Source organism: Oncorhynchus mykiss, chromosome 21 (genome assembly GCF_013265735.2).
Source record: "Oncorhynchus mykiss isolate Arlee chromosome 21, USDA_OmykA_1.1, whole genome shotgun sequence".
Classification (NCBI taxonomy): domain Eukaryota; kingdom Metazoa; phylum Chordata; class Actinopteri; order Salmoniformes; family Salmonidae; genus Oncorhynchus; species Oncorhynchus mykiss.
The window spans coordinates 26,254,321-26,264,300 of NC_048585.1; the positions used below are offsets into that span (position 1 = coordinate 26,254,321).

Genomic DNA, 9,980 nt, shown 5'->3' on the forward strand with positions numbered 1-9,980 from the left:
CTGTTTCACATTCAAGCTTCAAGGTGAAGTTCAGCTTTTTTTCTTCTTTCCTCTAAAAGGAATCTACCTTCAGTATCTATGTAGCCACAACAATGACAAACAGCCAGACCACCTCCACAAATACTGCAGAAGTCATCATCCAGTTTACAAACGCAATAACTCCACCTTGAGGACTGTTCATGCATTTACATAAACACATGCAGTTGTCTATGTGCTGGAAAAATCAAGAAGAGCTCTCTTTAAGATTCTCTCAATAGGAAACTGGGCAGAGGAGTCTGTCCTTGGCTTCTGTTTATCTGAGTGAATGAGTGCCTTAGAGACGTGTGTGTGTGTGTGCGTGTGTGTGTGTGTGTGTGTGTGTGTGTGTGTGTGTGTGTGTGTGTGTGTGTGTGTGTGTGTGTGTGTGTGTGTGTGTGTGTGTGTGTGTGTGTGTGATCATGAAAAGAGTATGAGGTTTGTGGGTATTGATTTTGACACTGAATTACATGTGTAAAGTTGGTGGGATATCATGTATGGTGTCTGTGATTAAACGGTAGACTTAAGGGTTTCCCCTTTACTCTGAATGGAATGGCTGTTCTCCTTTCCATGACACACAGACGCGCGTGGCACGGCACGGCACGGCACACACACGCAGCCCTTAGGTGTTTTCTTTGGTTCCACAGGAGAGGTACCAGCCCTAGTCAGGAAACATCTCAGCCTCCGTTTGAAAACACAGGGGAAACACTCGCCAACACACAGGAACTCTCTTTCCTTCGCACATACGTAGATCCTATCACTTGCCTGGTATCCAGACTGGTGCTGTATATGGAAATTGGACTTGGATGCTATCCATCTTAATTGTAATGCTCTTTCTCTGTCTTTAAATTGTCCTTTTTGTTCCACCCACCCCACCCCCCACTATTCTAAGAACTCTACCTCCCCCCAACACTGTGTCTGGATCTGGGACAAGGTGGGACACTGGGATTGTACGTGTCTCCAAGGTGATGGAGATTTCACAGAGCTTTAGCCGCTGAATATTCATGAGGCCTGGGGCTGGGGGGAGGAGCTGGCTGGGAGTGTGTCTGGAAAGCAGATTGGGTCGAGGGGGAAGGGGAAGTTTAGGTAAAACACATCAGATTTAGGGGATCAAGAATGGTCTCCGAGGTGGTGTGTGTGTCTGGGATGTGGCACAAAGGAGTGAGGAAACCAAAAGAGCATCTCACCCTCCTCATTAGAATCTCACCCTCCTCATTAGAATCTCACCCTCCTCATTAGAATCTCACCCTCCTCATTAGAATCTCACCCTCAATCTCAGCCTTAACAATCTCACCCCATTGTCAGTTACATCGACAATAATGAAAGGAAATCACATAAACTCATTTTCAAACCATTTTTAAACACAAGTACTCATTACAAACTCATTAAAAGCAGCATAGATTTGATTGTTAAGGCGGTGATGTAAAATACACCTAGGATTCTGTTATATTGAGGCATCAAGGTTACTGGTATTTCATGGTGGACTGGTCTACAAAGTGTACTAAAACACACCCATATTCATAACAGCAACAGCCTGCTATTCACCTTCATCCACTCATCTCTCTCATACACACTCTCTTTCTCCCAGTCTATCACACTCTCTCTCTCTCTCTCTCTCTCTCTCTCTCACACACATTCTACCTCTGCTCCTCTCACTTCAGTCCACCACACAGTAAGTACTTTATTGTTAGGCAGAAGATGATTACTTCAATCAATGTTTAACTGTGCAATTAACATCCATTTAGTTTAATATGTTGAACACACCCAGAAAACATCCCTGACTGGACTCTTGGACACTCTCTCTCGCCCAATGAATAAATGACTCCTGTCACTGAGACTCAGTTTATTGGCTGGTGGATTTGTCAACTTTTTTCAATCTCCTTTGATTGGTAGGTTGTTAGTGGTGAGTGACCGTCACACTGCGGTGGGCGGGCTCTCTCACAGACAGACAGTGTTAGACACAGCACACTGTTACACACAGTTTATTAACAATGTGTTTGATGTATACTGTGTCACTCCTGCAGAGATGTGATGTACCTTGAATGTGGCGTCATCAACAGCATATTTGCTTGCTGTGATCTCGTACACCTCCTGCCCTATGTTCTCCTGGGTGGTTCCCCTCACGTCAACGTAGTAGCAGTTAGCTCCGGCATAGTGGCAGGAGATGGCCTACACCCACACACACACAAAACACACACTTCCATGATTTATGGATCCTAGAATGGTTAGGTATATATGGCTTCCAGAGTGTTTTTCAGTGGTGAGTGTGTTACCTTGCGGAAGCCCTGCTTCTGGTTCATTTCAGATCCATGGATCAATAGAGGGTGGAAGAACACTGTGTCTCCTTTCTCCATCTCCAGGTGCACCCTGGGATGATTTGGATCGTAGTCACGGACACCGTGGTACATCTTATTGACCCCGCCCCGAGGAAGAGGAAAGGGAAGTGATGTCACAAGATCAAGTGGGGGTAGTCATGCTTGTTGAGGAAGCAGCTGTGTGTGTACTACCTTCCACTCTGGGTGGTCGTGTTCTTTGAGGGTGCCATGGTGAGAACCAGGAAGGACCACCAGGGAGTGAACCTTCTCCACGGCGGTCCAGGACCACACAATACGGTCCGCCGGACAGAATGGAAAATAATGCAGGTCCTGGTGCATGGAGTGACGAGATGTCCTATTACCTGAGCTAGATCACACACACACACACAAATAAACATACATTAAATAGACAGGCTCCCTGTTTTCACTCTCTCAAAGGTGTGTCTATGTGTGTCTTTCTGGATAAGGGTCAGTGTTAGGGGTTGAGGGTCAGGGGTTAGAGTTTAGACCTGTGTCTGGGGGCTTGTTGATCAGCATGGTGTGCATGGCCATGATGTTGGACCAGTGAAACACTCCACATAATAGTGCTCAGATGGTGCCGGAAGAAATGGAAACCGTTTTACAGGCGCCTAACCAATTGTGCTATTTTGTGTTTGTTTTTTCGTGTTATTTGTAACTTATTTTGTACATAATGTTTCTGCCACCGTATCTTACGGCAAAAATAGATTCTGGATATCAAGACAGCGATCACTCACATCAGATCAGCCAAAGATTTTTCTTCAAAAAGCAGGACACACAGGATGTACTTCAGACACTCGACAAGGCCAATATCCCCGTCATTGGCAGGAGAAAGAGACGCAGGTATAGAGGACACAGGGCGGGGTGCCTTGTAAGGATCCACCGACGACGAGTGGGAATTCTGCCCTTTCCATCAATATTACTTGCCGACGTACAATCATTTGACAATAAATTAGACGAGGTATGATCATGAATATCCTACCAACGGGACATTAAAAAGCGTAATATCTTATGTTTCACCGAATCGTGGCTGAGTGATGACATGGATAACATTCAGCTGGCATGATATACCCTGCACCGGCTAGATAAAACGAGGGGAGGCGGTCTGTGTATATTTGTAAACAACAGCTGGCGCATGAAATTTAAGGAAGTCTCTAGATTTTGCTCACCTGAGTATCTCATGATAAGCTGTAGACCAAACTATTTGCCAAGACAGTTTTCATCTATATTTTTCGTGGCTGTTTATTTACCACCACAGACGGATGCTGGCACTAAGACTCAGTCAGCTGTATAAGGAAATAAGCAAACAGGAAAACGCCCACCCAGGTTGGCACTCCTACTGGCCGGGGACAGTGGAGGAAAAATGAATTCAGTCTTACCTAATTTCTATCAGCATGTTAAATATGCAACCAGAGGGAAAAAACTCTAGACCACCTTAACACCACACACAGAGACGCATACAAAGCTCTCATTTGGCAAATCTGACCATAATTCCATCCTCCTGATTCCTGTTTACGAGCGAAAACTAAAGCAGGAAGCACAAGTGACTCGGTCAATAAATAAGTGGTCAGATGACGCAGATGCTAAGCTACACCACATCAGTCACTGGCTTCATAAATAAGTGCATCGATGACTTCATCCCCACAGTGACTGTACGTACATACCCCAACCAGAAGCCATGGATTACAGGCAACATCCTCACTGAACTAAAGGTTACAGTGCATTGCGAAAGTATTCGGCCCCCTTGAACTTTGCGACCTTTTTCCACATTTCAGGCTTCAAACATAAAGATATAAAACTGTATTTTGTTGTGAAGAATCAACAACAAGTGGGACACAATCGTGAAGTTTAACGACATTTATTGGATATTTCAAACTTTTTTAACAAATCAAAAACTGAAAAATTGGGCGTGCAAAATTATTCAGCCCCCTTAAGTTAATACTTTGTAGGGCCACCTTTTGCTGCGATTACAGCTGTAAGTCGCTTGGGGTATGTCTCTATCAGTTTTGCACATCGAGAGACTGAAATTTTTTCCCATTCCTCCTTGCAAAACAGCTCGAGCTCAGTGAGGTTGGATGGAGAGCATTTGTGAACAGCAGTTTTCAGTTCTTTCCACAGATTCTCGATTGGATTCAGGTCTGGACTTTGACTTGGCCATTCTAACACCTGGATATGTTTATTTTTGAACCATTCCATTGTAGATTTTGCTTTATGTTTTGGATCATTGTCTTGTTGAAAGACAAATCTCCGTCCCAGTCTCAGGTCTTTTGCAGACTCTTCCAGAATGGTCCTGTATTTGGCTCCATCCATCTTCCCATCAATTTTAACCATCTTCCCTGTCCCTGCTGAAGAAAAGCAGGCCCAAACCATGATGCTGCCACCACCATGTTTGACAGTGGGGATGGTGTGTTCAGGGTGATGAGCTGTGTTGCTTTTACGCCAAACATAACGTTTTGCATTGTTGCCAAAAAGTTCAATTTTGGTTTCATCTGACCAGAGCACCTTCTTCCACATGTTTGGTGTGTCTCCCAGGTGGCTTGTGGCAAACTTTAAACAACACTTTTTATGGATATCTTTAAGAAATGGCTTTCTTCTTGCCACTCTTCCATAAAGGCCAGATTTGTGCAATATACGACTGATTGTTGTCCTATGGACAGAGTCTCCCACCTCAGCTGTAGATCTCTGCAGTTCATCCAGAGTGATCATGGGCCTCTTGGCTGCATCTCTGATCAGTCTTCTCCTTGTATGAGCTGAAAGTTTAGAGGGACGGCCAGGTCTTGGTAGATTTGCAGTGGTCTGATGCTCCTTCCATTTCAATATTATCGCTTGCACAGTGCTCCTTGGGATGTTTAAAGCTTCAGAAATATTTTTGTATCCAAATCCGGCTTGAAACTTCTTCACAACAGTATCTCGGACCTGCCTGGTGTGTTCCTTGTTCTTCATGATGCTCTCTGCGCTTTTGACGGACCTCTGAGACTATCACAGTGCAGGTGCATTTATACGGAGACTTGATTACACACAGGTGGATTGTATTTATCATCATTAGTCATTTAGGTCAACATTGGATCATTCAGAGATCCTCACTGAACTTCTGGAGAGAGTTTGCTGCACTGAAAGTAAAGGGGCTGAATAATTTTGCACGCCCAATTTTTCAGTTTTTGATTTGTTAAAAAAGTTTGAAATATCCAATAAATGTCGTTCCACTTCATGATTGTGTCCCACTTGTTGTTGATTCTTCACAAAAAAATACAGTTTTATATCTTTATGTTTGAAGCCTGAAATGTGGCAAAAGGTTGCAAAGTTCAAGGGGGCCAAATACTTTCGCAAGGCACTGTAGAGCTGCCGCCTTCAAGGAGCGGGACTCTAACCCGGACGCTTATAAGAAATCCTGGTACGCCCTCTGACGAATCATCAAACAGGCAAAGCGCCAATACAGGACTAAAATTGAATCATACTACATCCGCTCCGACGCTCATTGGATGTGGCAGAGCCTGCAAACTATTACAGACTACAAATGGAAGCAACGCTGCGAGCTGCCCAGAGACACGAGCCTACCAGACGAGCTAAATAACTTCTATGCTCGCTTCGAGGCAAGCAACATTGAGGCATGCATGAGAGCATCAGCTGTTCTGGACGACTGTGTGATCACGCTCTCCGTAGCCGACGTCAGTAAGACCTTAAAACAGGTCAACAATCACAAGGCCGCTGGGCCAGACGGATTACCTGGACGGGTGCTCCGGGCATGTGCTGACCAACTGGCAAGTGTCTTCACTGACATTTTCAATCTGTCACTGATTGAGGCTGTAACACCAACATATTTCAAGCAGACCACCATAGTCCCTGTGCCCAACAACACTAAGGTAACTTGCCTAAATGACTACCGACCCATAGCACTCACGTCTGTAGCCATGAAGTGCTGTGATAGGCTGGTCATGGCTCACATTAACACAATTATCCCAGAAACCCTAGACTCACTCCAATTTGCATACCGCTCAAATAGATCCACAGATGATGCCATCTCTATTGCAGTCCACACTGCCCTTTCCCACCTGGACTAAAGGAACACCTATGTCAGAATGGTATTGTCACGGCTGGCTGAAGGACTGGACCAAGGTGCAGCATGGTAAGCGTACATTTTAACTTTATTTAAAAATGACGCCGACAAAACGAAGAACAACAAAACAACCTAGCTTTGGGCTACGTGCCCTGAACAACTACAAAGTTAACTTCCCACAAAACAGGTGGGGGAAAAGGGTACCTAAGTATGGTTCTCAATCAGAGACAACGATAGACAGCGGCCTCTGATTGAAAACCACACCCGGCCAAACACATAGAAATAGAAAATCATAGAAAAAAGGACATAGAATGCCCACCCTAGTCACACCCTGGCCTAACCAAAATAGAGAATAAAAAGCCTCTCTATGGCCAGGGCGTGACAGGTATTCATTGACTACGGCTCAGCGTTCAACACCATAGTGCCCTCAAAGCTCATCACTAAGCTAAGGATCCTGGGACTAAACACCTCCCTCTGCAACTTGATCCTGGACTTCCTGACAGGCCGCCCCCAGGTGGTAAGGGCAGGTAACAACACATCTGTCACGCTGATCCTCAACACTGGAGCCACTCAAGGGTGCGTGTACAGTCCCCTCCTGTACTCCCTGTTCACCCACGACTGCATGGCCAGGCACGACTCCAACACCATCATTAAGTTTGCAGATGACACGCCTGATCACTGACAACGACGAGACAGCCTATAGGGATGAGGTCAGAGACCTGGCCGGGTGGTGCCAGAATATCAACCTATCCCTCAACGTAATCAAGACAAAGGAGATGATTGTGGACTACAGGAAAAGGAGGACCGAGCACGCCCCCATTCTCATCGACCGGGCTGTAGTGGAGCAGGTTGAGAGCTTCAAGTTCCTTGGCGTCCACATCACTAACAAACTAGAATGGTCCAAACACACCAAGACAGTCGTGAAGAGGGCACGACAAAGCCTATTCCCCCTCAAGAAACTAAAAAGATTTGGCATGGGTCCTCAGATCCTCAAAAGGTTCTACAGCTGCAACATTGAGAGCGGTTGAGTGGTTGCATCACTGCCTGGTACGGCAACTGCTCAGCCTTCGACCGCAAGACACTACAGAGGGTAGTCCATACGGCACCGACCATCACTGGGGCTAAGCTACCTGCCATCCAGGACCTCTATACCAGGTGGTGTCAGAGGAAGGCCCTCAAAATTGTCAAAGCCTCTAGCCACCCCAGTCATAGACTGTTCTCTCTGCTACCACATGGCAAGGGGTACAGAAGCGTCAAGTCTAGGACCAAAAGGCTTCTCAACAGCTTTTACCCCCAAGCCATAAGACTCCTGAACAGCTAATCAAATGGCTACCCGGATTATGCATTGTGTTCCGCCAACCCCTCTTTCACCCTGCTGCTACTCTCTGTTTATTATCTTTGCATGGTCACTTGAACTAATCCTACATATTACCTCAAATAGCCCGACTAACAGGTGCACCCGCACATTGACTCTGTACAGGTACCACCTGTATATTGCCTCGCTACCGTTATTTTTTACTGTTTTTATTTTTATCGAATTTTCTTATCTATTGTTTACCTAATACCTATTTTTCACTTAGAAACTGCACTGTTGGTTAAGGTCTTGTATTCTGCGCATGTGACAAATACACTTTGATTTGATTTGAATGCAGGATCTGAGAACGACAAAGACAAGCGAAATAATAAAGAAATAAAGGAAAGAAAGACTGTAAGAAGAACGTGTGTGTTGAGCTTGTGTGCTTGAGAGTGTGTGTGTGTGTGTGTGTGTGTGTGTGTGTGTGTGTGTGTGTGTGTGTGTGTGTGTGTGTGTGTGTGCGTGCGTGCGTGTGTGTGTGTGTGTGCGCGCGTGCGTGCGTGTGTGTGAATGAATCCGTCCGTGTCAGCCTGATCACTAGAAATACACTTCGAATTCAGACGTTTGAAAAGGTCCTAAAAACATATGTATGCCTTCCTCGGCGCCCGATGTTCGGGGACGAAGCTCGCTGCTCAGACCACTGTGCTACGGCAGCTCCCAATGCTCTAGCAAGCCGCAATGAATAATTAATCCATCAAATATAGCTGTTAATCCAAAAGATGTCGAATTTCGAAGGGAAACTATGAGATCTGATGCAGTCCGCATGCGTGGGTGTGTGTCCATGCAGTGTGTGTACCTGAGGCAGGCTACAGTAGCGGAATTACTCAGGCTCTTCCTGGAAGTCCTGCAGCTTGGGGATGGCCTTCTGGTCAGGGATGAACTCTGACTTGGCGATGGACATGTCCCTCATCACCACCAGCCCCGGGACCTGCACCTCCCGACGGAATATCCGCTCAAACGCCGCCCTGCCACACACACACACACACACACACACAAACTCAGTCCTTGTTCAGTGTAGCATCACTAATTAAGCCCAGCTGGTGAAGCCATGTGTCTCTGGTACAGAGGAGCAGTGTTCTAGTGTTCTGCTGGTGAACCATGCTGCATGTGGGGTCAAAGACAGGGGACATATTGAAGCGCTGGTGGAGACAGTCAAGTGAAGTGATCTTCAGGCATTCTTCTCTTCTGTGGTCTTTTTCTACTTTTATCATTGAGCATTCTACGTTAGACGCCTGTTTTTTGTTTATCTAGTGTTATCCTTTCAGTCACATCTGAGACCTTTTCTGTTGTCTCGCTCATGGTGTTGTGTTCTTACCTGAATCTGTCAATGTCCTCCCCAGACACCAGGCCCTTGATAAGGAGGAAGCCATCCTCCTCATAGGAGATTCTCTGCTCAGTGCTCAGCAGATCATTGTCAAAGGAATACCTGGATACAGCAAGTGAATGACAGTGTGATAAACGCTTATTAGACTCATGTGTTTAGATACAGAGTGATGGTAACTCAAAGTTGAACTACTGAGATGATCTCAGCATTGTGTAATGTGCACAGTAAGTAGGGCAAGGGTCAATACCTGTACTTTTAGACTGTCCTGATATAAGGCCATTGACATGGTCAAAAACAGCTCAAATAGGAGATTGATGTGTCACTTACTGTACCTCAGTGCTTGTGGTTGATAGTAGGCAACGTTTTGGCCAGAGGTAGATGCTTGCTTTATGCAATGAATTAAGGCCATATATGAATTATTTCTTACAACAAAATTGTTATTTGTAGCTATTACACATTTATGTAAGCTATGTTATACCTTTAATTACAACAACAAATTAAATTGTGAATAAGCTATAGCCTAATAGTTAGACTATACAAGCGGGCCTTTTACGCATTCATAGGCTATAAGATAATGTAGTTTATATGCATAAATGAACACATTTACAGAAAATAAATACATTTTGCAATGTTACAGTTCCACTCCCAATGCTCAGTTTGCTCTGAAAAAGCCTGACAATTACAGTAAAACAGTTGAAAAGGATACAACAAAAGAAGATGGTCGATCGAGATGATTCACGACCACTTTCAGTCTGTCTGCCGCTCCAGACATTTTGCAAGAATATATGTTTTATTGTGTATTCCCTTCGATGCGCAGACAGCCATATGCCCACTGTTATGTAGACCTATGCGGCTGGTGTAGGCTACTCTCCAACTAGGTCAAGGTTCACAAGTGAGAAT

At 45.1% G+C, this 9,980-nt stretch overlaps 1 pseudogene; it reads right to left on the bottom strand.

The window, feature by feature from the left end:
- Nucleotides 1-437: 437 nt before the first annotated feature.
- On the bottom strand, nt 438-9,489 carry LOC110500146 (annotated as a pseudogene).
- Between the last annotated feature and the right edge of the window lie 491 nt (nt 9,490-9,980).